General features: G+C 36.0%; 1 protein-coding gene and 1 long non-coding RNA gene across 7 annotated transcripts in view; one reads left to right on the forward strand and one right to left on the reverse strand.

Annotated features, from left to right (window-relative positions):
• HDAC9 (histone deacetylase 9) overlaps window positions 1-16234 on the forward strand; it is a 927702-nt gene that overhangs the window by 313082 nt on the left and 598386 nt on the right. The gene's annotated exons all lie outside the window — the stretch shown is intronic.
• Window positions 1-16234, reverse strand: part of LOC121474762 — a 90253-nt gene that overhangs the window by 41408 nt on the left and 32611 nt on the right. The window lies entirely within an intron of this gene.

The following is a 16234-nucleotide window of genomic DNA, read 5'->3' on the forward strand; positions in this document are numbered from 1 at the left end:
TTTTTTAAGAGAATTAAATCCATTTTTAGAACTCCATATTTTCACTAACTTTATGCCCTCCATAAAGACATGATTTTTGATATATATTTGTGTGCTTTTACTTCTTGTGACCTGGGTAAGGAATCATGCCTGAAATATAACTGCCTTGGAAAAAAAAATCAAGGGAATATTTTCTAGGTTTTGCTGACTATGCCTTGGAAGCAAACGAATTATGGTACAGGGCTGGAACTTTACCTACTTGTTAATTAGCAGGTTAAACTTTTATGAGTTTCTGGTACCCTGGCGATACATGACTATTAAAATTTGCAGGTGGTTCAAGGGGAGAGAGATGTAAGTTCCTGTGCTAGTAATATATCATAAAAGTGTGTATTTCATGTGCCTGTTGTGAAAGTGGAGACTTTAATACTCTTTCACAATATAAGCTGATTAAGGAATCTTTATGGTTCTCATTAACTATGGGTCTTTTTCATAGAAAAGTGAAAAGTGTAATGCTTATAGACAGAAGCATAGAAGAAAATAATTAGCCACAGTGGTACCTCTTTGAGACTTAACTGAAAGCTTAGTGACACCGTCTACATTCACCTCTCAACCCTCAGAAACTGCTCTTGTTGCAGCAATTGTTTCTACCGCATGAAATGCTGTAAATCAGATGTTTTCATCTTTCCCCTTAGAAGACAGTGTTTGCTTAATTACATTTGTGTTATATTTAAATATTAGCATATTTATTTTCTTGAGTCTACTTTTTTATCAGGAAATATAAAGACAGATACTGTGGTTAGGGATATGATTCCACACAATAAACTAAACTGTGGGAAAAGTGATAGGATTGTAGTTTTGGGGAAGCTATGCTTTTTTATATTTTCTATGTGGTTTTGGAAGAAGGGGGGACCTTCAAATATTGGCTCCCTTAATAATTTTCCCCCAAATCTTTTAAGTAACTTTCTATAATTAGTGTTATAGTTTATTTTAACACAGAGACATGATGAAGTCAATTAGTTTTAATTAAGAAAAGGTGGGAAAATTAAATATAGCAAATATTTATTTTCTTTCCATCCTGTTTCATTAAATCAACATTTTTCTTATTTTTTGGGAGAATTTCTGTTTGTTTCTTTCAGTGTTAAATCATGATCCAAAAACAGCTCTTTTGAATTACTGGATTATAATTTAGTGTTTTCACTCTATTGGTATACGTATAATGTTTTAAGGTGAAGGTACTACGTCCGTTTGTTGCTGAGAAAGAAAAACAGAAACTTTCTTCAAGCATATTCCTTTAAAAACCAATGGGACATGCATCACTGCTAACAATGAAGAAAGAAAATTGTACTGGATAGACAATCCTGTTAGGGCTTTTAGTTCTGACATCAGTCATAAGAACCTTTCTTCAAAACCCTGTGTGCCAAGAACCTATAGTACTTTGGAAAGAGAATGTTTACTGAAGCATTCTTTCTAATTATACACACACACACACACACACACACACAACACTGTTAAACTATATTTTTATGATGACTAAAGAATTTTGTGGCTTTTAAAAATAGTTTTTAAGATCTCATTTTCAAATGTGTGACAAAAGAGCAACAGATACACAATAAAGTTAAAAGGAATTATAGCTCATAAATATTTGTTCTCTTCACCTTACCCTCTTTTATATTTATTTCAGTATATTTTCTTCAGGAAAGAAAAATTATAGTTTCTTTGGACCTGATGAAATGCAAGAGGGTGGGAATAGGCTTCTCTCTGAAATTTTTTAATTGAAAGAGTACTCCAAATGATATTCTTATCAAGTGTAAATAGTCTTTTTAAAAATGTGGTAAATATAAGCCTTACCAAAAGTGCACTGTTTTAGTAAGGGAAGCAAACTCCATTTTGTAGGAAAGATGTTAAGAAAGTAAAAAAGGGAGGAGCAGCTCTAAAGAATTAGAATCCAGTCAAAGAAGTATTTGAGAATCAAAGCCTGGTTTTGGAAATCTATTTCTTGCCAGGAATAAAAGGCGCTAAGCTGCTCAGCAAGAAGCAGTTTGCAGCATAGGCTTGTCTGTCAATGTTTGGTTAAGTGCTAATAAGTTAATAAGCCAGAGTTCCAGCTTTAGGGTACTTGGTGTATCCGCAGAGTGCTGGTGGGTACCTCACCTCCCAGAAAAGATCCAAATCATCCTACAGGAGTTATTGGAACTTACTTTCAGTATTTGGCCTTTTATTAGGTGCCTGTCTAGGAGAAACATTTATCTAAAAATAAGTAATATGGATATGTCATATATATATAATTTCCTAGCCAGAAAAACTAACAAAAAAATAGCTCACCAAGAGTACTTTAATAATCATAAATAAAATACAGGTGGAATGTACGAGTCAGAGGTATACTAGAGTGTACCAGTTGAGGCAAGGGTTTCAGCAAAGGAAGTCTTCTGTAGTCTACAGGACTATAATGGATAATGGTAGTAATGGTTTGTAGCTTCATTGGTGGGCTTTGTGCTATGTGCCTCAGAATGGTTTAGTTTGATCACTTGGTTTTCTGGAACCCTGGGGTGGAGAAATGATTTTTTTCCTGTTGGATGAGGGCCGTGAAGTTCAAATGGATGAAGTAACTTGCTGGGCCTTGCATCACTAAGAGCCTCAAACCCATGTATGACTTGGTCCAAACCTTGAGCTCTTTACTATAGGCAGAAAACAAAGCAAAGGTTACTCAAAATAGAAACCATATGCCACATGCAATAGGGACATACAGCGCCATGTTTTCGTAATTCAACTGTAAGAAAGAAGTTATATACGTATTAGAAGAAATGACAGTCTAAAAAAATGAAGACTCTATCTAGTGAAAACTTGAGAGTTTATTTTTTTTTAAATTTTTTTTTTTTAATTTATGATAGTCACAGAGAGAGAGAGAGAGAGAGAGAGAGAGGCAGAGACACAGGCAGAGGGAGAAGCAAGCTCCATGCACCAGGAGCCTGACGTGGGATTCGATCCCGGGTCTCCAGGATCATGCCCTGGGCCAAAGGCAGGCGCCAAACCGCTGTGCCACCCAGGGATCCCAAAACTTGAGAGTTTAAAACAATAGTATAATGAAATGGATCATTTCTTTTTCTTTATCTGTATTTAAGAGAGTACTGATTTGAAAAATTTAGGAACTCATGTAATCTAAAACAGTTTAAACTGCATTATAACAATGTCACTTCAAGTTTATAAACTAAAGTCATCTTCAGATTAACTAATTAAAAATGTGATTTGACTTAAACTGTAAAAATTCTGAGTCAGTAATATATTTTTATTACTGTATTTTTTGAAAGCATTCATTAGTTTTAACTGTCAACTCAATAGGGACGGTGTCACCATAATTTGAGGAACATACAAAATAATAGTGTATAATTTCCTATAAATATTTCTACTATGAATTGGTATTTCATGCAGTGAGATCACAAAAGGAAGGTAGAGCAGGGAGGAATTTCAGACATAGCAAATTTAATTTGAGGAAAAAGTTCTGATAACTATAATATACCAATGGGTCTCTAGGTTTAATTAAAAACCTATAAGAAAAAGAACAGGTTTCTTAAAAGTAACAGTTGCAACCTGGAGTCCATCTCTGGATTCCTAAGAGTGCACCAACTTAAAATTGTGTGTTATTATTAATATTTAAAGGTCCTAACGTTAATAGCTTGACTCCCGTTAGGGCTACATTAGATTTAACCTGTTGAGCTTTTTCATTCTTTACTGCCACATTAACAGACTATGATAAGCTCTCTCATATATATTACGAGCTCCATTGGCTATTTCATGTATCTTCGTTTATAAAACATTGTTTATAAAAACCATGTTAATTCTTATGTTAGAAAATTTACTTGCTGAGCAAAATCTCTGAAAGAAGTGGATACTTAGAGGAATAGATAATAACAAAGGGTATGATGAATAGGCTTAGAGAGTCAATGTTCTGTCTACTTAGACACCTAAGTTGGGTAAAATATTTCCTATCTCAGTGTGGAACTGAGGCTGATGTTTATGCAGCCTAAAACTCAAGATATTTAGTATTTGTGTTATTAGATAGTAATAATGATGAACTCTGTGGAAGATGCTGTGTCAGTGTTAACCTGAGGGTAGTTTAATATTCTGTGTTTTGCCTTGAATATTGTATAAGCCTGTCGTGATAATATTTAAATGAAACTGCCAATAAATTCACTTTAGACTAAGACCACACATGAGAAACTTCATTTCAAAGGAAATTAGAAGTCCAGAGGGAAGAAATTAGGAGTAAATAAATGATGTTTTAAGACTGAGGTACCGTAACTAGAATGCTGCTAAGATATTAAAATACTTAAGCATCTTAAAATGTGGTTATTTAACATTTACTTTTTAAATGTATTGAAACAAAAACTTGAAAAATATTTAAGTAAATGGAACTTTCATTACTTCTTTCATTTGTTAAAGAAAAAAAATGTACTTTCATTGTACTCCTGTAAAGATGTAGCAAAGATATGGGCATTATATTGTATAATACCATTTTTGTAAGATTCACAGGGTAAATTCTTAAATTTAGGATTGAGTAGAATGTCCATTAAAGGACCAACAACAACAAAGGGACTTTTGTACTTATTCTTACGAAACAATGGGAGATAAGTATGTCTCTTCCATCATCATGCTTGATTTTTTTGCCTTGGCCAAAAATGGATTGTATAAGCTACCTAAAATATCTTTAGATATGTGAAAGAAATAAATTACAAGTAAAGAGGTGATCTTGCATCTTGATTTTCTAAGTTAGGTGGTCTAGCCTTTTAATGAGGAGACTAAATATGTGAGCAATGTATTAAAAACATTGATGTTGACTCATATAGAGAAAACATTGTTATAGTGAATACATATATTTCTTAGAAAAATTAAGAAAAAATATAACTTAAATGAAAGCAAAAGGCTACATCACAAAATTTGTAACTGTGTGGAATGGATGTTAACTAGACTGTTGTGATCATTTCACAATACATAAAAAATATTGAATCATTATGTTGTAGACTTGAAACTAATATAATGCTAAATGTTAGTTTTATCTCAATAAAAAATTTTAAGAGAAATAAATGGATAAACAAAATGTGGTATATACATATGATCAAATCTTATTCAGCCATAAAAAGGAATGGAGTTCTAATACGTAGTATAACATGGATGAATCTTGAAAAAAGTAATGCTAAGTGAAATAAACTATATTCAAAAAAAGAAAGAGGAAGAAGAGAAGGGTACTTCTTATTTTTGTGGACTACCCAGCTTGAATTTATTATTTAATAGGGGAATGGAGGATGGTTGATGTTGATATTTTTTTATCTCAACTTCTTGCTCTCTCCATCTTTATTTTAGAGAATAATCTTTTTTGAGTCCCTTCAGCTTTTATCCCAGTTCCATATGTTCCAAGCCCTTCCTCTTGCTTCTTGCCTTCATTCTGTAAACCGTCCACTTCTTTCCTTTCTCCTTACTTTGTAGTTCCTAATCTTTCTTCTCTTTGTTCTCCTGTCTCTTTCTCCTAATTTTATAGATGAGAAAACTGATGCTCAGAGGCATTAAGTAGCTTGACAACGTTTACACAGCTGCTAATTGGTCCAAGCTGGGCAAGAGCTCTGATGTCCTGTGTCCTGGCACACAGCTTTTCCTGACTTTCTAATTGAGTTATTTCGTAGATTAGAAGGTGATGCTAATGGAAAGTTCTCAACTTTTTAATGTGTATATGTTTTTCGGTCTAAACTAGAACGTACACAGGGCTAATATTTCAGCCAGTTCACACTGGTACTATTGAACCAATTGTTAAAATATTGAAATATTTCCAGAATGGCTAATAACTAACCACTGCTAGGACCTCTCGACTGTACCTGCTTCTGCTTCACCTCCTTCAATGCCTCCTTCAGGAACCACTGCTCAGTCTCTACTGTCTTCACACTTTGGCACAGTAGCAGTCACAGTGAGGAGTTTAATGCTGACAGATAAAATGATCGGTGAAGCTCTTTGGGTTTTTATACAAAGACACACTCTTTAACATTGTTTATCTTTTAGGTTTATTTCATTCTCAGAATAATTAGAGGGAAAATTTAATCTCCTAAAAGAATGCTGACTCAAGGTTTTTCTTATTTTGAATCCCTTCCTCCCTTCCTTCCTTCCTTCCTTCCTTCCTTCCTTCCTTCCTTCCTTCCTTCCTTCCTTCCTTCCTTCTTTTCTTCCTTCCTTGCTTCCCCTTTCTCCCTCTTCCCCTCCCTCCTTCTTTTCCTTCCTCTCTTCTGTATTCGGAAATGCCTAGAAGCAGTGTTTGAGGAACTTATACAGTATCAGTATCAGATTTTTCTAGAAATTGTATCTACTCAAAGTTTTGCAAATGTATTTCTTTTGGAGATAATTTAAAAGTTTTGATCCTGGGGACACCTCGGTGGCTAAATTGGTTAAGTGTCTGCCTTCTGCTCAGGTCAGGATCCCAGGATCTTGGAATGGACCCTATATCTGGCTCTCTGTTCAGTGGGGAGCCTGGTTCTCCTTCTCCCTCTGCCTGCCTGCCCCTCTGCCTACTTGTGCGCACGTGCTCTCTTTCTCTTTGTCAAATAAATAAAATCTTAAAAAAAAAAGTTTTGAACCTGAAGTAACTCAAAATATCTGTACACATTTTGTGAATTCTTAGTATGGAAATACTACTGTTGTATCTTTAATGTATTATTAGAGTTTTAAAATGTAGTTTGTTGGGACACCTGGGTGGCTCAGCGGTTAAGTGTCTGCCTTCAGCCCAGGTTGTGATCCCGGGGTCCCGTGATTGAGTCCCACATCAGGCTCCCTGCAGGGAACCTGCTTCTCCCTCTGCCTGTGTCTCTCCCTCTCTCTCTCTTTCTCTCTTTCTCTGTGTGTGTGTGTCTCTCATGAATAAGTAAACAAAATCTTTAAAAATAATTTTTTTTAAATGTAGTTTGTTGGTGCGCCTGGGTGGCTCAGTTGATTAAGCATCTGTCTTCAGCTCAGGTCAGGATCTCAGGATCCTGGAATTGAGCCCACGATTGGGCTCCCTACTCAGGGTGAGGTCTGCTTCTCCCTCTCCCTCTGCCTTTCCCCCTTGCTTATGGTCACTCCCTCTTGTACTCTCTCTCTCTCAAATAAATAAAAGCTTTTAAAAATTTTAGTTTGTTTATATGGGGAATTATATTGATTGATTTTCAAATGTTAAATCGTTCATGCATTTTTGGGATAAACCCTACCTTATTATGATGTATTATTATTCCTTTTATAAATTGTTTAATTCAATTTGCTAAAATTTTATGTATCATTTTTGCATTTATGTTCATGAGGGATGTTAATCTATATCCTTTCTTGTAATATCCTACTCAAGTTTTAGTATGAAGGTAATGCTGGCCTCATAGAAGGAGTTGGATAGTATTAGTACCTCTTCAGTTTTTTGGAGGAGTTGTTAGGCTTGATATTAAGTTTTCTTTAAAATTTTTAAAGAATTCACAAGTAAAGCCATCTCAGCTGGAATTTTCTTGTGGGAATGTTTTAAACTAAATAGTCTACTTCCATAATAGATACAGGATTATGTAGATTAATTATTTCTTCCTAGTGAACTTTGGTTGTTAGTGTTTCAAGGGATATGTCCATTTCCCGTAAATCAGCCAACTTTTTGAAAAGCTTGTTCATAATATTGCCTTAGTATTTTTGTAATGTCTGTAGACTCTGTAGTGATGTCACCTCTGTATCGTCTTTTTTTCCAGATTTTAAGCAAATTGTTGACACATTCTTGTTCATATTGTTTCTAATGAGATAACTGCTTTCATTCTTGGTTACTCTGTAGATTAAATGTCTTTCTACTTTGGATTGTAAATTATATTACCTTTATCACTGGTTTTGAATAATTTGATTATGATATATTTCAGATTAGTTTTCTTCATGCTTCTTGTGCTTGGAGATCACAGAGTTTCTTGGATCTGTGGGCCTGTAGATTTCATGAACTAGGATAATTTCTTTCACATATTTTTCTGTCTTCTTCCAGCCTCCTTTGGGAACTCTACTTACACATGCATTAGACTGCTTAGCATGATTCCATAGCTCATTAGTGCTTATATTATTATTTTATTCCTTTTCTGTGTGTATTTCTTTGTGGATGGTTTCTATTGCTATGCCTTTGAGTTTACTGATTTTTTCTTCTGCTCTGTATACTCTGCCATTTATCCCATCCAGTGTATATTTTATCTCACATATTGTAATTTTCACCTCCATAAGTTCAGTTTCTTTTTCATATCTTTCATATTTCTGCTTAACTTTTTTTAACATATGGGTTACAGTTTTAATAACTGTCTTAATCTCCTGTCTGCGAATTTTAACATCTGTATCAGTGCTGTGTCAGTTTCATTTAGTTGGTTTTCTCATCATGGGTCATATTTCTCTGCGCTTTTTGAATGCCTTCTAATTTTTTTATTGGAAGCTAGTTACTGTGATTTTTAACTTGTTGGGAGCAGGACGTGCTGGGCCATCGGGGCTGTCAGGCGCTCGGATATTTTTATATTCTTTAAAATCTTGCTTTGTTCTGGGAAACAGTACAGGTACATGTCAACAGTTTTATTCTTACAGGTATTGCTTTTAAGATTTGTTTCGCAAGATTAGACTAGTATTTAGTTTTGGATTGATTATTCCTGGTACTGATACAACACTGGCTTCCTGGTACTGATACAACACTGGCCTGGGTGATGGGAGCAGGCACTAGTCCTAGCCTGTGTGCTGGTCAGTTGCCTCTAGGGTTTTCAGGAGGCTCTTTCCCATGCCTCAAGCAGTTTTCTCACGCATATGTGCTGGTACTGTGACTGCTACTCTGCTGAATACTCTGTCAATTTTCAGAGTTTTAGCTATGTGCAGCCCTGATCCTTCTGGTACTCTGTCCTGAAAATTCTAGTTGTACTTCTTGGAATCTCAGATCTGTCTCCTCACATCTAATAGACCGTCAGGCTCCTCCTTGGCTTTCCTTCCCTGTGCCATCATCTAGAAACTCTCTCAAGGCAACAAACATGGACAGTTATGGGGCTCACTTCATTTATCTTCCACCTCTTAGGATTAGTATCCCATGTTACTTTGAGTTCAGGATCTTAAAAACCATTGTTTTAGTTTTGGGTTTTGTTTTAGAGTTTTAGTTGTTTCGGGCAGAAGGATAAATTCAGTTCTTGTTATTTCATATAAGTTGAAAACAGAAGTTCGTTGACACTTAGTGAACAGCTGAAGTGAGAAGACTTTGAAACTGAATATTGAAGTTTCAGTCTCAGAGCGTAGAACTCAGTAGAATAAATTCTAGTATTTTGGCTGTTAGATGAAGCTTTATATTATTTTTTTCTTTTCAGAAAATAAAAAAAATTCTCTTAAAATTATAAAAACTTACAACCCCCCCCCCAAAAAAAAACCCAAACCTACAGCCACACAAACATCTAAAATTTTGTTCAATAAATTCATGAAATAAAATTTTTGTGGGCAATCTAACATTATGTAGGTGGTTCCCAAAGTGATATCCATGGATGAGTACTTATGTTTAAGGATGATTTCACCAGATTATAGAAAAATGTAGGGAGTTCTTCATAAAACCAAATTTATTCCATTTAAAAGACTTTATTTTTGACCATGTCCTTCCTACATTTTTAGTGATAAAATTCCATGTTTATTGAATTTTTGATGATAGCAGATGGGTAGTAAAGATTTTTTTTGTCATTATCTGGTAAAAGTACATATAAGTGGTCCATCCATGTTGAGTCCCCATAAAATTTTTCTTTTACTATCCTAGGTATGCCAACAGTTTGGAAACGACTGTTTGGCATGCTGAAATACTTTACCTCTACTTTTTTTTTTTTTTTTTTTTACAAATATTGATTACCATAAAACTTTATTCAAGAAATCAAGTATTATTTATATTCTTGGGAATTCTTATATTTGAGGATAGTGCATTTTGCCCTATACAACTCATTTAGAATCTTTGTAGACCCTGGGATACGTCTGCACAGCCAGCTTGGGCCATCTTTATATTCCTTCTTTTCTTTACTCTATAGCAGCTGTGCAACTTAATTTTTTCTTCATTGCTTACAAACATTATTTGGAAACTGATGACTGATTTTGATTATTTCCCAATATGGTTTCTCTTTATTGTATGACTAGAAAATAGGAATTAACTTTGCTCCTTCTCTCTTTATAATGAACATATGGCCAGTGTCTTAATGTGTGTGTAACCTTGGGTCTCGTGTCCTGTATATGCAATATGTTAGTTTGAGGTATCATACTGCAAACTGCATTGTAAAAATAAAAAAACTAAAATTATATTTCAAATAAAACTACTGAGTACTTAATATATATGTATAATATTATATATGTACACAGAGAGATTGATTTATTATAAGAATTAGTACACTTAATTATGGTGAGTAGAAAGCCCCATGAACTGTGTCTGAAACCTGGAGAACCAGGAAAGCTGGTGGCATAATTCAGTCTGAGTCTAAGGAATTGAGAATGGTGAAGCCAGTGGTGAAAGTTCTGGCCTGAATCTTAAGGCCTGAGATTCAGGATGTCTGAAAGCAGGAAAAAATGGATGCCCCAGCTGAAGCTACAAACAGCAGATTGACCTTTCCTCTGCCTTTTGTTCTGTTCAGTTTCTCAACAGATTGGATAATGCCCATCAGTATTGGTGAGGGAGCATCCTTTATTGAGTCTATGGATTAATAAACTATACCAGAAATACCCTCATAGACACACCCAGTAACAATATTTAACCACTACTCTAGACATCCCTAAGCCCCGTCAAGCCGACACGTAAAACTAGTCATCAGGGGGATCCCTGGGTGGCGCAGCAGTTTAGCGCCTGCCTTTGGCCCAGGGCATGATCCTGGAGTTCCAGGATTGAGTCCCACATTGGGCTCCCTGAATGGAGCCTGCTTCTCCCTCTGCCCCTCTCTCTCTCTGTGTCACTCAGGAATAAATAAATAGAACCTTAAAAAAAAACAAAAAACTAGTCATCAGCCAGTGAGAAAAATGCTTTTCAATGATGGTTGTTTTTTTTTTTTTATTTTTATTTATTTATGATAGTCACAGAGAGATAGAGAGAGAGGCAGAGACACAGGCAGAGGGAGAAGCAGGCTCCATGCACCGGGAGCCCGACGTGGGATTCGATCCCGGGTCTCCAGGATCGCGCCCTGGGCCAAAGGCAGGCGCCAAACCGCTGCGCCACCCAGGGATCCCTCAATGATGGTTTTAATAATGATAATAATATTTCAATCAGGATAATAATAGTAAACACAAGGGTCAGTTACTGATGTTCTAAGAAATATGTTATATCATTCACAATTCACAACTCTGTGAAGTGGTTATCACTGTTCTTATTTTACAAATAAAGAAATTAAGTCTTAAAGTATTTAAGTAATTGCTCATGATGTCACAGCTAAGGGAAAGCTATACACAAGACTTATGTCTCTGTCAGGAGAAGACCATGCTCCCCTGACTCCAAATGAGAAGATGCTTTTTCTTTTTAGTATTTTCAAACTTGTGGCAATATGTTCCTCTCTCGACATACTTCAGAATCTCCAAAGATGGGCAAATGACTCTATTCTTGTTCCATTTGTTGCTCCCATTATTATACAGAGGAGAATGCTGCTAATGATAAATTACACTCTGTTATTGAAAATAAGCCTTTTATACCTTGAAGAGGGTTGGGAACCTGGTTTTTTTTTTTTTTTGAAGAATAAATCTTTTCTTTTGCTAAGTTCTCCTAAAAATATTTCCATTTTTATAAAAATGTTCTGGTTTCTTTATAAAAATAGCTGTAAGGATATGTCACTGGCTAGGTTCATTAAAAATTACAAGCCTACGCCATGACTGTGGAAAGTTTCCTGCACTTGGAGAAGGGTGCAGATTTCCGGGGATGGCTGCCCATGAATCTCAGAAGCTTGCACCTGCAGATTCCAGCCTCGGGCACAAGCTCCGTAAGACCAGCCCCTGTTCTGTAAAAACGAAAAGATTTGCTGTTCTACAGAAATGTTTGGAACAGAGAAGTGGACCTCAATGAGATACACAAAACCCATAAACGACTGAGATGAGATAAATTGCCACAGTTGTTTGGGAGGCTGGGTAGGAACAAACCTTCTCTTCCTAAATGTGGTTTTCTTGCCCTTGGGACAAGCACACTATTTGATGACCCAGGATGATTTATTTATCTTTCTAGACTGTTGACAGTCAGAATTTCAGGCCCAGGATTAGGTGTACTCCCTGTAGTTATTTTGTTTGCAGAAATCACTGACTTCTGTTGTGTTACTTTTTGTGATTGCTAGAGCTAACCATGTCAGTTTCTATGCTCATGTCGTCTGGAATAGTAAAATCTTAGCAAATCTCTCTGGGTTTGAAGTATGGGTCTTGGCATAATAATCTACAGTAAAAAGAGTTTCTGCTTTTTTCATGGTTTTAGCTATAGCCTGATATCAGAGATACCAAAGTTTCTTCTTGATACAGATTTTTCATACTATAAAAACTCAGAATGGATACTGCAAACAAAGTAAGCTCTTCTGAAAGCACCCATTCATTTGTTTTTGCACTGACTCCATAGATTTTGTAAAATACCTAATCTCTGTCAGACATTCCACTGGATCCTGGGGACTTCAGTGGTGAAAAAAATGAAAGATAAGATTTCTCTTCTTATGGAGTTCATATTTTAATGGAGAGTTGGAGTGGAGGTGAATAAAATGAACAAAAAACACCAGGTAGTAATACTTATTCGGAGAAATTAAAATAAATTAAATAATCAGGAGTGCCTGGAAGCCTGCTTTTAATCAGGCAAGGATGAGCTTTCCAAGGAGGTGGCATTTAAGTGGATACCTGAGTGAGAAAGAGGCTGACACAAAGATCTGATGGAAGAGCAAGCATTCCAGGCAGAGATGACACCCAATTCAAAGATACTGCTATAATTTAGACATGGCTGGACATCCATTATGTCGCCTTCACTTGCTAGCCTGATTTGCATTCATTTTTACTATTCAGAGTTTTTCTGTACTCTGTTCCATTCCACTTTACCCCTCAAGTTTGTGTATTCTTAATGAAAACTATCTTGTCAGCAGACTGTAGAAATATTGTAAAAAAATAAATAAAAAAAGAAATATTGTTATTTTAGCAAATTGATTCTCTAGTGTTTTCAGGGAATAATTCCACATGTAAAATAATTTTTCAAAATGAATTAGCTTAAAAGTGTTTATTTAAGAAACGTAAATTTCAAAACAATTCCCCCTCAATTTTTTTTTATCTCAAAATTTGCCTGAAAATTAGCAGATACAACATCTCTTAAAGACACAAAGAAACAAAAATACAGTTTTTTTAATGTCTGGAAAGATACAAGGAACTTTTTTCCAAATGAGGTAACTTTGAAGCTGGGAGACAGATTCACATGTTCATAATGTGGAACTTCCAGGGCATAATTTCCTAAATTATTTCTTTCACTGCCCTCTTGGTAGCTCAGTGTCATGGATGAGTGAGTTTACCTCACAAGTAAGCAGTTAGCTCCCCAAGAACAGACTCTTAACCTTAGCTCGCCACGTGATTAAGCTCAGGGTGAATGCACAAGATTAATGAGCACCCTGAGTGAAAACAGTCTCTTGTAAGGACAGCACTAAATCTTGAAAGTCCGGTTGTTATTGTTTGTGGAGGCTGAGCCCTGGACCAGCCTTACCCCCAGAAGGCATCTCGGTGATGGTCGCTCCCAGTCTGGGTAGATCTTTAATACCTTGACCCTGGCTATCCTGTGACTGGCATAATGTCATTCTCTGTTGTAATCTGATTTTAGGAGCCACTGAATATTCTCAAGTTTTCTCACTGTGTCTAAATGTAGATCTTTTCATTCTTCTTTGATTCTGCTTACTTTCCCTGATGATGAAAAGAGGACATAGTCTCACATCTGGAAGTGCATGCTTTAGTTCTAGTATGTTCTCTCTCAAAGTACGCTAAAGATTTTTTTCTTTTCCTAGGATTCATCTAGCAGACAATAAAATGGTGAGAAACAGTCTCATTCTCCTCAGTTTCCCCCATCTAATCACTTTTTGCTATCCTATGCCATTTTATTAAAAAAAATAAAGGGCAGGGGCACCTGGGTGGCTCAGTGGTTGAGCATCTGCCTCTGGCTCAGGGCGTGATCCTGGGGTCCTGGGATAGAGTCCCATATCAGGCTCCCTGCTGGGAGCCTGCTTCTTCCTCTGCCTATGTCTCTACCTCTCTCTCTGTGTCTCTCATGAATAAATAAATACGATCTTAAAAAAAAAAAATACAGGGCAGTGATCACTGGGGAGAAAGGAGAGAAAAGAGAAGCCATCAGTAAACAAAAGATTTAATATTGGCAGGTGAAATGACCTGGTTGGAGAATGCATATGCAAATTGTGAGTAGATTATAAACAAATGCTTAGACACATGTGGAAAATCTGAATCAACTCTCCTCTGCCCAGTTTCCGTCAATTGACTACTTATGGTGGTCTCCAAAGAACACTCTTATGGGCAAGAATGAGGCATTGATTTTATAAAACAGAATCTTCAAAGGAGGGGGAAACCGAGCCTGTGGGGAAAGAAAGCAGAAGTCTGGCAATAGGTCATGGGAAAGGAAGGAATCACCGTGGGGTTTGGACTTGGAGAGAGAAAGAAGTAGCAGCAGGCTACAGCCCAACCTGTCATTAGTGTTAAAAAAAAAAAAAAAAAAAAAAAAAAAAAAAAGCTGCCACTAACCTCAAAATGGATTGGGTTGGAGGTTATTTTTTCCTCTCTCTCTCTAGACTCATTTCCTATCTGAATTTCATGTTAATAATTCCACCGCTTCTTCCCAGCCCTGAGTGTGAGGAGGGAGGGGCCAGGTCTTAAAACTTCAAATCTAATAGTCCTGTGTGTGCCTCCCAAGACTAATGTAGAAAGGGTTCTACTGAGCTAAAAGCTGCAAAGACATCAGTTTTCTATCAAAAGTCACTTTATAGCAGACTGCTATTGGGTAATTGAGATACACTTTACTAAAATTATAACAGGTTTAAACTAGTGGATTTTATTAATACTTGTTTTGTTTTTTTACAACCCAATTACTTGGAGCACTACAGTTTATTCAGAACAGGTATCTTTTGTTTTTATTTTTAAAAATAAATTGATTATTTTTTATGAATGTTTAAAACTTAGTTTTGTATGTCTTTGCTGAGTGAAAACTTCAACAAATAACTGATGATTTTTTTTCTTTTTTGGGGTGTATATATATCTGAATGTATATGTATCTAGTTTAAGGCTTAATTCTTTCAGAAAATTGGTAATCCCTAATTACTTCTCTTACAATATTAAGAGAGTTTCATTTCTAGGTACTAGATGTCCCTTTATTAATTTTTTGTTTTATTTTTAGTTTATATTATTTAAATTTAAATAATTAACATAGAATGTATCATTAGTTTCAAAGGTAGAATTTGGTGATTCATCAGTTGGATATAACACCCAGTGCTCATTATCTCACATGCCCTCATTAATGCCTATCACCCACTTACCCCATCCCTCTACCCACCTCCCCTCCAGCAACCTTCAGTTTGTTTTCTATAGTAAGAATCTCTTACGGTTTGTCTCCCTCTCTGATTTCGTCTTATTTTATTTTCCCCTCCCTTCCCTCTGTTGTATTCCTTAAATTCCACATATGAGTGAAATCATATGGTAATTGTCTTTCTCTGATTGACTTCTTTTGCTTAGTAAAACACCCTCTAGTTCCATCCACTGTTGTTGCAAATGGTAAAATGTCCCTTTAGAAGAAAGTTTTATTCATCAGATATTATAAGATGCTTAAAGGGGTAGCTTAAAAGAATGGATTTAACTAACCACTGTATTCATTTTCCCATTATGTGTAGCAAATCACCCCAAGACATAGGGTCTTAAAATACAATCAGTTATTTTCTTATAGTTTTGTATTTTAGCTAGTTCTTGGCAGGATGGCTTGTCTCTGCTCTCATGAAATTCACCTGGAGCTGAAGATGGCAAGTCCAGGAGGGCCTCTTATTTTCCGGGGGCTTTTTTCCACGTGACCTCTGAATGAGTCCCAAGCTTTTTAAATGGGAGGCTGGATCTCAAAGGGAGTGAAAGCCGAGGTACTAGGCATCTTAAAGGCTAGAACTATTTAATGGCTTGGCTCAGAACTCTCATAGTACTACTCACACCACATTATATGAATCAAAGCAAGACACAAGGCCAACTCAGATTCAGGAAGTGGGAATGGACTCTACCTCTTGTTGGGAGG

This window comes from Vulpes lagopus, chromosome 13, assembly GCF_018345385.1.
Source record: "Vulpes lagopus strain Blue_001 chromosome 13, ASM1834538v1, whole genome shotgun sequence".
In the NCBI taxonomy this organism is placed as follows: Eukaryota; Metazoa; Chordata; class Mammalia; order Carnivora; family Canidae; genus Vulpes; species Vulpes lagopus.